The 14959-nt window shown below is 38.5% G+C and overlaps 1 protein-coding gene and 1 pseudogene across 3 annotated transcripts in view; both read right to left on the bottom strand.

The window, feature by feature from the left end:
- The window catches only part of LIN9 (lin-9 DREAM MuvB core complex component), a 161244-nt gene that overhangs the window by 50890 nt on the left and 95395 nt on the right, over positions 1-14959 (bottom strand). The gene's annotated exons all lie outside the window — the stretch shown is intronic.
- LOC143690857 (protein salvador homolog 1 pseudogene) lies at positions 131-7453 on the bottom strand (annotated as a pseudogene).

Here is a 14959-nt window from a genome sequence, read left to right as displayed (position 1 = left end):
CTTTGTTGAATTCGCTTATTAGCTGTAGTAGCTTTTCTGGATTTTATAAATAGAGGATCATACCATTTGCAAGTAGTGAGAGTTTTACTTCTTCCTTTCCAATTTGGATGTGTTTTACTTCTTTTTCTTGCCTAACTGCTCTAGCTAGAACTTGTAGCACAATGTTAAATAGCAATGGCAACAACTGGCATCCTTATTTTGTTCTTGATCTCAGAGAAAAAGCTTTCAGTCTCTCACCATTGAGTATAATGTTAGCTGTGGGATTTTCATATATGCCATTTATCACGCTGAGGAAGTTTCCTTCAATCCCTATCTTTTGAAGTGATTTTTTTTTTAAATTAAAGGATGCTGAATTTCATCAAAAGCTTTTTGTGCATTAATCAAGATGATCAGTTGTTTCTTCCCTTTAAATTTGTTAATGTGGTGTATTACAATAATTGATTTTCTTGTGTTGAGCCACACTTGCATACCTGGAATAAAACCCACTTTGTCATGGTATATAATTCTTTTAATATGCTGTTGCATTCAATTTGCAAGTATTTTGTTGAGGATTTTGCATCTATATTCATTAGAGAGATTAGCCTTTTTTTGTAGTGTTTTTTTCTGGCTTTGGCATTAGGATAATGATGGCTTCACAGAGTGAGTTAAGCAATGTTCCCTTTTCAAAGTTCTGGAAGATTTGAGCAGGAATGGTATTAATTATTCTGGGAATGCTTGGTAACACTTGCCTGTGGAGTTGTCTGGTCCTGGGCTTTTCTTTGTTGGTAGGTTTTTGATGACTGATTTGATCTCTTTACCTGTGATCGGTTTGTTGAGGTCTTCTATTTCTTTTTGAGTCCATATAGGTTGTTTGTGTGTAGGAAATTGTCCATTTCATTTAAGTCTTCTACCTTGTTGGCACAGAGTAGTTCAGAGTAACCATTTATGATCTTTTAAATTTCTTTGGGTCCTGTGGTAATATTCCCCACCCCCCACCGCCCTTCTGATTTTATTTGCAGCTTCTCTCGTTTTGTCAGTCTAGCTAAGGGTTTGTCAATTTTATTGATCTTCCCAAAGAACTAACTTTTGCTTTTACTGAATTTCTCTATTTTTTTATTCCCTATTTCATTAATTTCTGCTTTAAACTTTGTTATTTCTTTCCTTCTGCTTGCTTTGGGATTAATTTATTATTCTTTCTCTGTTCAATTAGGTCATTGATTTTTAGCTTTTTCTTCCTTTTTAATACAGGCATTTAGTGTTACACATTTCCCTCTCACCAGTGCCTTGCTGCACCCCTTAAGTTCTGATACCTTGTGTTCTTGTTTTCATTTGTCTCAAGATATTCTCTGATTTCTCTTGCAATTTCTTCTTTGACCCATTGATTGTATGAGTGTGTTGTTTAACCTCCATGTTTTTGCTTTTCCAGTTCTGTTTGTTACTGATTTCCAGCTTCAGTCCACTGTTATCAGAGAAAGTACTTTGTATAATTTCAATCTTTTAAAATTTATTAAGACCTGTTTCATGCCCCAGCATATGGTCTATCCTTGAAAATGTTCCATGAGAGCACTTGAGAAGAATGTGTATCTCCTGCTGTTTTGGGACACAATATTCTATATGTCCATTAGGTCTAGTTCATTTATCTATTATTTAGATTCTCTGTTTCTTTATTGAGCCTCTATTTAGTAGTTCTATATATTGGAAAGAGTAGTGTGTTGATGTCTCCCACTATGACAGGAGAGTCGTCTAACACTCCCTTCAGTTTTGCCACTGTTGCCTCATGTATTTTGGGGCATACTGATTAGAAGCATGGTTATTTATGATTGTTATTTCTTCTTGTTGATTTGCCCCTTTTATTACTATTTAGTGTCCTTCTTTACCTCATAATATTTTTACATTTAAAGTCTATTTTGTCTGATATTAGTAAACCTATCCCAAGTTTCTTTTGGTTACTACTTAAATGAATTATCTTTATGAATCCTTTCACTTTCAACCTATCTTTATCTTTTGCTCTAACACAAGTCTCCTGTAAACAGCATATCATGTTTTTTTTTTAACCCATTCTTTCCATCTGCGTCTTTTGATTGGGGAGTTTAATCAGTTAACATTCAAAGTTATTACTGTAAAGGCAGTTTTTGATTTGACCATCTTATCATTTGGTTTTTATTTCACAGATCTATTTTTTCTTTCTCGCTTTTTATCCTTTAAGTTATCCTTCCTAATATTCTTCAGTTCTGTACCTTCCTCCAGACCTCTCTCTCCTATCTTTTCTTTACATCTGGCAGGACTCACTTTAGTGGTTCTTGTAGGAGTGGTCTCTTATTAACAAACTCTTTCAGCTTCTATTTACCTGTGAATATAAACTCTTCCTCATTTTTGAAGGACAGCTTTGCTGGATAAAGAACTCTTTTTTTTTTTTTTCCCATCAAACTATAGAAAAAAACCTATATTTTTAAGAGAAAAGGAAATTAAACTAAGTGTCCAAATCAAAATATAACAGTACTAGGATAATACCATGTTATACAAATTTACATTCATAGATGGTTTCATTCAGACTTAATGCTTTAACCATTGCTGTCTCTGCTTGTGGTTTTCCAGCTCTGTGAGAACAGCCTGTGTGTAAGCTTCATACATTGTAACAATCTGTTCCAGTTCTTTCATGCAACTTGTGCATCCCTTGGTATGTGTCCAGGTCAGCCAGCTGGAAGAGTTCCCACTCAGAATGTGGTCATATTTCACAAGAGCCCAGGCATAAACCTGAAGTCAGTCTGGAATTTCTGCAGTATGATAAGGATTTGCAGGGACCAAAAGGGACTGGTTTCTTTCAGTTTGCTGTGGCTGGTATGTGACAGGAGGAGGCTGATCATACCGAGGTACACTAGGCGCATGGGTGTGCCTGTACTGAGCCTTCTTATTCACATGGTCTACATAGTAGGCCCCAAACTCTGGTGCCTCCACTCGCTCCCAGCCTGGCGGAAGGACCTCTTGCTCAAGGGGGTGGCTCCAGTGAGTTGTGTTTGTGTTGTGATCTATGTAATACTTCCTCCCTCTCACTGTCCAATCCACAGACCAGCCAGGAGGAAGGGCGAAATCTTCAGAACCATGGCTAGCTAAATTTCCTAAAGATGTAGATGCAACTCTTTCAATACCTGAAGTATGCCTCCCCTGATTCTGTGACATCCTTTGGAAGAGACCATGATTATATTCAAAGTATCTGTAGTCTTCACGTACACGATCTCCAAATGACCGCCTTCTCTCACCATCAAAAAAGTTATCTGAATAATAATATTGGGAACCAGAGCCTCCATTTTCAACAGCAAAATTAACTTCAGTTAAAAATGACTGAGAAGAGCCATATTCCCTAGGGACATCTGCTAGACTGCTGGTAAGATAGGACAGTGCAGATAATCTGTTGCTTTCTCTCCTTTTTTCATGAGGTGTTCTCTGAATTGGAGTTCTAAGGAAATTCTGGTTTCTTGAAACTACTCCATCTCCAGAGGCTGCAAAAGTATTAGGGCTTGAATCTGGAAGACAGATATCAGTTCATCTTGGAACTGTTGGACCATGCCGGATGAATGAAGGCATAAGATTCCACAGCAGGGGCTGGCTTGGACACTTCACTTTTGGTTTTCTTTCGGGACAGCATCCCTCCAGTCGAGGCCCAAGGCCACGCCACGCAGCCCGCCCAGAGCCCTAGTGCGGGGTCCTCTCTGCAGCCTGGGGTGCCCACGGTGGGGGAGCCGCATGGCCAGGCGCTACGCGCAATGCCCACCGCCCAGCCGCACCCCAGCCACCTCCCCAAAGTCTGCCCGCGCTGCCGTGCTGACTGTGAGCACAAGAGGCCAGTGGAACCTGGCACGGGTCATGGACCTGAGCCAGTGACCGCCGCTGCCTCTGGATAAAGAATTCTTGATGGGCAATTTTTTTCTCTTACAGTATCTTAAATATATTGTACACTGCCTTCTTGCCTCCATGGTGTCTGATAAGAAATCAGTACTTGGTCTTATTTGGCTTTCCTTGTGCATCACTTGTCTCTTGCTGTTCACAGAATTTCCTCCTCTTTGGCATTTGACAGTCTGAATACCATGGGTCTTTGAGTGTATCTATTCGAACTGATTCTGTTTGGAGTATATTGGGCTTCTTGGATTTGCCTATTTATATTTTCTATAAGGGTTGGGAATTTTTCAGCCATTATTTCTTTAAATATTCTTCCTGGCCCTTTTTCCTTCTCTTCTCCTTCTACGACACCTATGATGAGTATATTTGTGCACTTTGTGTTGTCAACCATTTCCCTGAGCCCCTGCTCAAAATTTTCCATGTTTTTCTCCATTTGTTCTTTTGTCTGCTTTATTGATCTGTCTTCCTAGCTTGCTTCTTTCTTCCATTTTCTCAAATCTACTGTTGTATATCTCGAGCATGTATGCATGTATGTATGTGTGTGTGTGTGTGTGTGTGTGTATATATATATATTTTGGTATGCTGTATGGCAGGTTATCATTTCATTGTTTTTTCTATGTGAGTACCCCGTTACTGCAGCACCATTTGTTGAATTTTTGTTTTTGGTTAGTTTGTTTTTTGGGGAAGTGCACAGGCAGGAATCAAACCCAAGTCTCCCACATGGCAGGTGAGAATTCTACCACTGAACCACCTTTGCACACTCACTCCTGCATATTTTTAATTCCATCTACAGTTTCTTTTATTTCCATGATGTTATTTTTTGTACTATTCTTTTAAATTTTTCTTTATGCTCTTCCAGTATATTCTTAATATCCTTTATCTTCACATTTTCCTTCATTTCTTTGAATTGATTCAGAAGGTTTGTTTGCACATGTTTGATCAGCTGGTCCAGATTCTGTATCTCCTCTGACTTTCTGATCTATTACTCTGATTGGGCCATTTCTTCTTAAGTCTTAGTATGCTTTGTGATTTTTTGCTGATACGTGGTCATTTGATTATCTAGACAAGTTTATTCTGAAAGTTGATTTCTCTCTCTTGTCTATGGTTTAGTTTTGCCTGGGTTTGTATTAGGGTACTGTTTTGACAGCTGAGTTGTCGGGATTTCTCAGCCAAAACAGGGCTGGGAACCCATGCAAGGGACGGAGACCAGCTCCAGTGGACCTTGAGATAGGGTCTGAAAAGAAACCGAAAGGCCCAGCAGTTCCCCCGCACTTTCTAGCCTGCCCAGCAAATAGTGCTGCGCATCAACTTTCCTGTTCCCAGAAACTGTTCACCTCCTGGAGCCCTGGCAGCGTCTGATTGGGTAGGGCTTAGGAACTATGGGTTTTGTGCCCTCATTTCATGGCCAAAATCTGGCTCAATATGGGGTCGTGCCCCCACTTTACTTGTAGGGTAGGATCCCCCCTGCTGTCCCCAGGCATGGGGTAGGCTTCCCCCCCTGCTGTTCCCAGGCAAGGATCAGGGCTCCAACTGTGTTTTCCTTAAGGGTGGGGGATGGGGACCAGGACTCATGGCTGGAAACAGTCTCCATTCAAGTTTTCTCAGACTCTTCACCCTTCACTGACCTGGGCCTTGAAATGCCCTCCCTGTCCCCTAGGGCCTCCAAACAGTTTCTGTGGTTAATTTCTGCCTGGCTACTTGCTGCTTTCAGGGAAGTCACTGTTCCCTTCCTGATCTTCCATTTTGGAAACTCTTTCTTGCTTCCCTTTTGCATTCTTCCCTTCCCTGTGGCTTAAGTCTTGCCATGATTCTCTTCTGGCTTGGGTCTCTGTGTCTGGACATAGGCAGGTGTTGTCTCACTGCTGAGAGACTTTACAGTCTGTGTGATGGATGGTGGGAGGGATCTTGGCTGCTGTCTCTGGGACTGAGTGGTGTGGGAACAAGTGAGGGGGAGGGGAAAGGACCAGCCAGTTTGGGACGGAAGCTTCCTATCTGATATTTTTCTCTTTCCTTGATTCACAGTTTGTATAGACTGGGATCCCTCTTCAGTCTACACTTTCCTCCAGAGTTCTGAACAAGGAAGAATTGTCACTTTTTTTGTTGAATCTCTGGGGAGAGGTTTTCAGTAGCTGTGTATGTTGCCATGTTATTGACATCACCTCTCCTGTAACCTTTTTTGTACTTGTTACAAATTGCATCATGTATACCATATGTCCCAAACCACAGATTATCATCACTTTTAATGCATTTATATTTTAGCACTTGTAGGAAGTTAGAAGCGGAGTTACACTCCAAAAAATGCAGTTATTCCAGCATTTACAATTATCCAACTGGTTACTTTTATCACAGGTCTTTATTTCTTTGTGCTACCTGGACCACTGTCTAGTGACATTTTCCTTCAGTCTGAAAAATTAGCTTTGACATTACTTGTAGGGCAGATCTAGTGGTTATGAACTCCCTCAGTTTTTGTTTATCTGAGAATGTCTTAATCTCTCCCTCATTTTAAAAAAAGGTCTCAATGTGCAGGTTTGAAAGGATATATGCTCCCTAGAAAAACCATGTTTTAAACCTAACTCCATTTTGTAAAGGCAGCCATTTCTTCTAATCCCAATTTGGCAGTGTATGTTTGAGACTGTAATTAGATCATCTCCCTGGAGATGTGACTCAATCAAGAGTGGCTGTTAAACTGGATTAGGTAGAGATATGTCTCCACTCATTCAGGTGGATCTTGATTAGTTTACTGGAATCCTATAAGAAGAAACATTTTGGAGAAAGAGAGATTCAGAGAGAGCAGAAAATGACATAGCCATGAGAAGCAGAGAGTCCACCAGCCAGCGACCTTTGGAGATGAAGAAGGAAAATGCCTTCCAGGGGGCTTCATGAAACAGGTAGCCAGGGGAGAAAGCCAGCAGAAGGTGCCATGTTCACCATGTGTCTTTTCAGATGAGAGACAAACCCTGACTGTGTTCGCCATGGACCTTTCCACTTGAGAGAGAAACCCTGAAGTTCATTAGCCTTCTTGAACTAAGGTATCTTTCCCTGGATGCCTTAGATTGGACATTTCGATAGACTTGTTTTAATTGGGACATTTTCTCAGCCTTAGAACTGTAAACCAGCAACTTATTAACGTCCCCTTTTAAAAGCCATTCTGTTTCTGGTATATTGCATTCTGGCAGCTAGCAAACTAGAACATACCACATAAGATTCTTGGTGGTCAGTTGTTTTCTTTCAGCACATTAAATATTTCAACCCACTGCCTTCTTGCCTCTGTGGTTTCTGATAAGAAATCAGCACTCAACTGACTGATTAGGACTCCCCTGTACATAATACAACGCTTTCCTCTTGCAGCTTTCATAACTCTTTGTCTTTTGTATTTGACAGTCTGACCAGTATGTGATGGGGCATATTTTTCTTCAAGTTTATTCTTTCTGGTGTCTCTGGGCTTCTTGGATGTACATATTTATGTCTTTTGCTAAGCTTGGGAAGTTTTATGCCATTATTTCTTTGAATATTCCTTCTATCTTTAACTGAGACTCCCATAATGCATATATTGCTATACTTGACAGTGTCCTAGAGGTCTTTTAGGGTATTTCCATTTTATATATATATATATATATATATATATATATATATATATATATATATTTCTGCTTCTCAACCTGAGAAATTTCAATTATCTTATCTTCTAATTTGTTGATTCTTTCTTCTACCATTTCCAATATGCTTTTGAGGCTTTCCTGGGAATTTTTCATTTCAGTTCCTACGTTAACTCCAGTATTTCTGTTTGTTGTCTTTTAAACATTTCTATACCTTTATTGAGATTCTCATATTATTCATTTGTAGTTTTCCTGATACACTTTAGTGCTTTCTCTGTATTTGCATTCATCTCCTTGAGCATAATGATCATTTTTTAAAAGTCTTTGGTATGTCTATGATCTGGTCTTCATTAGCGTTTTTTAGAAGTTCATTCTCTTCGTTTGGAAGGGCCACCATTTCCTGCTTCTTTGTCTTGCACACTGCACACTTTAATATTTTAAAATGTTAAATCAGAGACTTATTCCTGAAATGTCTGTTTCTTGAGTTTGCAACCAGCTGGCAATATGACAGAGATTTTCTTGAATATCAGGAGCTAAAAAACAAAGCAAACCTAGGAGAAAAGAACCTTTTATTGTCTTTGCAAATTAGGTTTGAGTTGGCTGGAGCTCTCTTTCAGAGTTCAGGCCTCTTAATCAGTAAGGTCAGCCCAAACCATATGTAAAGGGCCCTGTTTGTCTGGGTCTGTGATTTTCCTGGGCTTGGGCTTGCTAGTGGCCTTAAGAGTTCCCTGTTAAGAGGAATTTGATTGTCCCCTCTATTTCCTAGGAAACAGATCTTCTTCCTCTCTCTGGTGTTCTACTGCTGGATTTAAAGCAGGTAAGACTTTACCCTGTGCTGGATGCATCTAGGTTTTTTACACTGCTTTCATTGTCTCAAGCTTCATTTGCTTGCAGGGCAAATTCTGGTAGGGGGAAATGCTGGAAAGGCATTTCCCAAGTCCGTCTTTCCCTGACAGAATGAGGTCTGGGACCCACAAAGGGAGTGCTGGTCGGTTCCAAACTTTCTTGGGGCAGGGATGGTGGAGGGGCTAAGAAAGGTACCAAGACCTTCTTATAATAACTCCCCAAAGCTGCACTTTCTTGACTCAGCCCCTGCCCAGCAAATGCAGTCCTTCAACTGTCCTCTGCAGCTCTGAGGGAGCATACAAGTTTCCTCTGCCACCTTTATTTGGGGTGGGTTAGAAAATGGCTTCCTTCAGAGCTGGGCCCCCAGTAATCAGAAATAGCTAGTTAAAAGCAGTGATCATTGATTGGTCCATGCCCTGGATCTTGGGGAAGTGGATTTTTATTTCCTCTTGTGACACTGGAAAGGTATACCACTGGCTGGACCTCACTACTACCTGCTGCAAGAGTGGAGACTAGAAGACAGCAACTGCTGTGTGGAGAGAGTAATTTACTGATAATTACTATAATTTACCATCCTCTTCTTCCAGCTCTTCCCTGGATGCTGTACAATGTTCTACTGGACTCCTGAGTTTTGAAGCAGTTCATTCAGACAGTTCCTGCCTGTTTAATAGCTGTTGTGGTGGGGGGAATGATTCCTGGGCTTCCTAGTCCACCATCTTCATCACCTGGTAGCCTTTTAAACAAGCATCTACAGCAATTTTACAGTTCAGTTCAAAGTTAATACCACGTACAATGGAACATTATTCAGCCATTAAAAGAAATGAAGTTCTGACATGCTACACCATAGATGAACGTCTGAAGACACCATCATACTGAGTGAAATAAGTCGGACAATGGGTCAGATATTGTATGATTCAACTTAAATAACTAAAATAAGTAAATCCATAAAAACAGAAAATGCAATATAGATACTTGGGTGGGTCTGAGGAATGGGGAGTTAATGGATAATGAATCCAGGGTTTCTGTTTGGAGTGATGGGAGAGTTCTGGTAATGTTTGGCGATGAGGATAACAAAACACTGTGAATATGATTAATCCCACTGAATTTAATGTTTGAGACTGGTTGGGATGGGAAATTTTTATGTTGTATATTTCCACAATAAAAAAAAAGGATGGCTAAAGAGACAATGATGATTAAATGCAACATGTGATCCTGGACTGGATCTACTAACGGAGTATATAGTGGCCAAAAGGACATTACTTGGACAGATGAAAATATTAGAATATTGAGTGTAAATTTTATATCAATGTTAAACTTTTTGAACTTGATAAATATACTTGATAAATATTCTAGAGATACTAAAACTAAAATCTCAAAATACAATATCTGAGATCCCTCCTTCTCGAAAGAAGGAATTAAACTAATTGGGTAATGTGTATTTGTCTCTGAAATACTTGGCAAAATTCCAATCCACAATATACAAAATAGGATAAATAATAGATACAGATTAAAAGATAAAAAGATTCTGATTTTTAAAACTTCTTTATGTGTATTACATCAATATAATAGAAATGGCACAGACTAAGAAAACCTTCCACATTTTACTTACATTAAAAACTAATTTCTCCCTTCAGTGTAGGATCCTCCAGGGCACACTGCTGGCCAGCTCTCCGGACCTTTCCCAGACACCCCCCAGCCCCTTCCCAGTAGTCCGACTGCGAGTCAGCGGGGGTTGGGGGGTGGTGTCTGACGCCTGGCGCTGGGCGCTGGGAGTGGGTGCCAGAGCTCCTTTGCTATTGGCCCAGGCGGCAGAAGCCACAAGCCGGAAGCCCCCAGAGGGGCAGGGAGAGTGCAACTCTCGGCACTCTGCCGCGGGGCACCCCCTCAGGCACTTTCTCCCGTCAACGTGGTGAGCAGAGACATCGGATTCTAAAGGAGATCCAAAGGCTACAGAAGAGCATAGATCTATTGGTAAGGAAGCTGCCCTTCAGCCTCCTGGTGAGAGAAACATGTGCTAAGTTCTCTCGCGGTGTGGACTTTAACTCTGTGGCCCAACAAGAGGCAGCACAAACTTTTCTAGTTCATCTCTTTGAGGATGCCTATCTCCTCTCTTTACAGAACTTGAGGCTAGCACCTACTAAAAAAGTATAATCTCCGTATTCTCATAATGATCCATTAAAAATTTTTTATTGAAATGATTTCTATTATCTCTCCACAGTTATAAAAAATTCTATAGTATAAATTATTATATATCTTATTTATAAGTAAGAATAAAATGTTAAATGCAACATGTTAGAATTTCTGAATTACATTGATAGGCATTTAGTGAAAGGAACTAAAACATTAAACCTTAAATATTTGTATTTCAACCCCAATTAAGTTTTTGAAAAGGTATCAATTTGTTTATAGGCACAGTCCACTCAGTAACATGATGTCCATAAAGATGAGATTAATCTGGTGGATGGAGATTTGCATGCTAGACATGCTGGACCCATCCCATGTCTCTCCCTTTTCTGGAAGGATGTGCAACTGGCCAGAAGGATCTGAGGCATTGAAGCTGGACTTGGCTGAGCTCCTGCAGTCAGTGGTCTTGTAAGCCTTTCCTGCTCACCCTGAGAGCAAGCGTTTTTTTGGAGGAAAAATACCTAGCTTCTCATTGCTGGAGATAGTTTCTCAGAAGTTTTCTTTCTCCACCCTTACTCGCTTGTTGTCTTGCCTTCCGTCTGTTCTTTAGAAAAGGTTGGACCTGTTTTTAAATTTATGTGTGGATCATGATGGCTAAAGCTTTTTTGTACAATGTTAAACAAAGATATTTTTCTGTTAAGTAATGACCAGATGAACTGAATCTGACAGAGTTAAGCTTTCCATTTTATAAGGACCAGATGATCTCATTTTACGAGAATTTTTTCTTAACTTGAGAAAATACGTTGTTACTAAATATAATAGTGAAGTTTCAAGGATGATACCAGAGGCCCTCCCTGCAGCCATGAGCAAATCCATGGAGCTGAGTGCTGTCTGGAGTTACCCATCTCCTGGCTGTATGTGTGTGCTGCCATGTTGCTTTGCTCTTTTCTATTTTTTATTTTTAAAGAAGATTGAAGATTGTATGGCTTTCCACTGCAACAGAAGTAATATATAAAACAATCAACCCAATTCCAAAGACCTCTGAGTTATTTTCAGATAAGAGACTCCAAGGTTTTAATTTGTGACTTCAGTACACAAATTATTCCGTATGACTGTTTTAATGATTTTGAAGATATCAAATTTGCTGGTTACTGGAGAAAAGGACATTACTTGTTGTTACAGAGCTTTCTGTACTGCTTACAATTTTTATCATGTATATATTTCATTTTATTTGAAACACAGGGCAAAAAATTAAGAGACGATCACTCAGTTGCATGGATGGGTCCAGCATGTCTAGCATGCAAATCTCCATCCACCAGATTAATCTCATCTTTATGGACATCAAGTTATTGAGTGGACTGTGCCTATAAACAAATTGATACCTTTTCAAAAACTTAATTGGGGTTGAAATACAAATATTTAAGGTTTTAGTTCCTTTCACTAAATGCCTATCAATGTAATTCAGAAATTCTAACATGTTGAATTTAACATTTTATTCTTACTTGTAAATCAAGATGTATAATAATTTATAGTATGGAATTTTTTTATAACTGTGGAGAGATAATAGAAATAATTTTTAATAAAAAATTTTAAATGGATCATTATGAGAATATGGAGATTATACTTTTTTAGTATGTGCTAGCATCAAGTTCTGTATTTGTATATTACCTCTGCAAATTGAAACAAGAAAACTGAGGGATGTTTGTGCCTCCAATGGAGTGAATGTGAGCAGAAAAACTTTGCTTTATTGCAACTGGAAGCAGTTTAAAAGATTTCCAGAGAAATGAGAAATGCCACCCAAAGATTTTGGATTTTGTCTGTGGTAAAAATGATTAGCGATAAGGGAGTACTGCTTATAATGTGTCAGTTAGCTGAATTCAAAGACAAGTACTTTTGTGGACTAAACAAATGTTAACTCTTTAGAGAAACATGTTATTGTTCCACATTAACTCATATTTATGCAGATGTTAAAATAAAGCATATCTGTCCATGGAATACATCTTAAAAAAAAAAAAAGACTAATCTCTAATTCACATATCCATATACATACTTCCTTTTTGATAATTCCACTTAAATGTATGACTCATTAAATAAAGACTATAAACAAGTACTTACCATACTTATCACATGTAACACAAAGGAGCTACTTTTAAGGGAAATCTATCCTCTTCCACCATTTCCCCCCCCCAAATTGCCTTTACTATTTTTAATGAAATATTTTTATTCTGAAATCTTCACACACATACAGTCCATAGATAGTATACAACAATGGCTCACAATATCATTCACAGTAGTGTATTTATCACCTCTGTCCATTTTTTAAACAGTTTTATTCACATATAAATTCAACCTAAGTAAAAAATCAAAGGTGCCTGGTATAATCACATAGCCATGCCTTCATCACCACAATGTATATAAAGACATTTCCTTGTCTTCCATGAAGAATCCCATACCCTTCCACAATATCCCCCATTTACTGATATTTAGTTTTGGCATATTGCCTTTGTTACATTCAATGGAAGCATATTATACAATGTTAATGTTAACTATAGATCCTACCTTGTATTGATTATATTTTTCTGTATACCATCCCATTTTCAACACCTTACAATGTTACCATTCATTTGTTTTCCCTCATGCAAAACCATTTTTATATTTGTACATTTAATCACAATCACTGTCCACTCTAGGCATTACTAAGTTATACTGCCTCAATCTTTATCCTCTATCTTTTTTTCTCATGTCATATACCAGCACTTGTTTTTAATAAATACAGACAAATTCAAGAAAGTCCTGAATATATTTTGATACTAATAGTTAGCACACCTTCAAAAATCAACACAATTAGCAAGAGTATTTATTGCACCTGCTACTTTAAACAATTGAACCTGAAGGTCTTTCACAAGATAAGCATGTTATTTACGATTTCCTTCTTTTGGAAACCTACATTATTTCACAGCAATCAGATACCTCTTGCTTGCTTTACTCTTGTAAACCTGAATTTCAGACTTAGGTTTAAATGACTGTGCCTTGGTAAGAAAAAAAAAAAAAAAGAGGTGTATTTTTCTTCCTGTTTGAAAATATAATTGGTGTACAAGTTTAAAATATTTTATTACCAATGACTAGTTCATGGTTACCTGTTGGAATTCTTCTGTTAAATGACTGGGTATTCTGCACTGTGATACTTAAGACATTAACATGAATGAATAGTAGGTTGATGGCATGTTAGAGATTCTCTAAAATTAATGGATGTCCATTTGTTCTTCTGCTGGCTGTGGAAGTTTTGTATTTTCTTTAGACATCATGAGATATCAACTCCTAAAATCAACTCCTAAAATTCTTAGGGTTTTAAGAATTTAGTCACTTTATTAACACTGGTATGCTATGTGCATCCACCATCCTACTAGAATAATTTATTCAATTCATACTGAGTTTTGTTACATACCTAAGAAATAAAAGAGCTACTGGGTATTTTGGTCATTCTAACTTCCAAGCTGTATATTCTATTTTCATAATTTATCTGTAGAGACCATCGCAGCTTCTGTGGCCCTAGATTCCATTTATTTATATCGCTGAATTTCCTTTGCTAATCTTTTGTATAGGATTCTTGCCCATACAAAATGAGAATGACCTGCAATTTTTCTTTCTTTTATGACTATTAGGTTTTGGTATCATATTATTCAAGCACTATAAAATGAGTTGGAAAGTGCTCCTGTTTTTTTCTGCTTCCTAGAAGAGTTATTTGTAGATTGATGTTGATGAATATTCTGGTAGAATTCACTGGTCTGGAAGAATTCATTTGGGGGTATGTCTTCTTTGTGACTAACTTTTAAATTATAGATTCAATATCTACCCTATTTCTATCTCCTGATGGTCTCTGTTCTAAGCAGAAATACTCAAAGTTCATTCACTAATGTTAGTTCATGTATATACCACACAGCTTTTTAGCCACTCATTGGTTTATTGACATTTGGGCTGTTTCCATCTCTTTTTTTTACACATGGGCAAGCACCAGGAATCGAACCCGGGTCCTCTGGCATCACAGGCAAGCATTCCTGCCTGCTGAGCCACCGTGGCCCGCCCTGTTTCCATCTCTTAGCAATTGTAAATAATGCTGCTATAAACACTGGTGTGCAAATATCCGTTCATGTCTTTGCCCTCATGTCCTCTGAGTAGATACCCAGCAATGGCATTGTCAGTCAAACGGCAATTCTATACTTAGCTTCGTGAAGAAACGCCAAACTGCCTTCCACAGCGGTTGTACCATTTTACATTCCCCCACCAACAGTGGATAAGTGTGCTTCTTTCTCCACATCCTTTTCAGAACGTGTCGTTTTCTGTTTTATTGCTAATGGCCATTCTGGTGGATATGAGCTATCTCATTGTGGTTTTGATTTGCATTTCCTTAATAGCCAGGGAAGTTTTCTTTGTATAGGTCTTTTGTATGCTTAAATTTATTCCTAAATATTTTATTTCTTTGGTTGCAACTGTAAATGGATTTTATTCTTGATTTTCCCCTC

Source organism: Tamandua tetradactyla, chromosome 7, assembly GCF_023851605.1.
Source record: "Tamandua tetradactyla isolate mTamTet1 chromosome 7, mTamTet1.pri, whole genome shotgun sequence".
NCBI lineage: Eukaryota > Metazoa > Chordata > Mammalia > Pilosa > Myrmecophagidae > Tamandua > Tamandua tetradactyla.
Note: the sequence above shows the minus strand (reverse complement) of the source record. Positions and strands in the feature narration are given on the sequence as shown.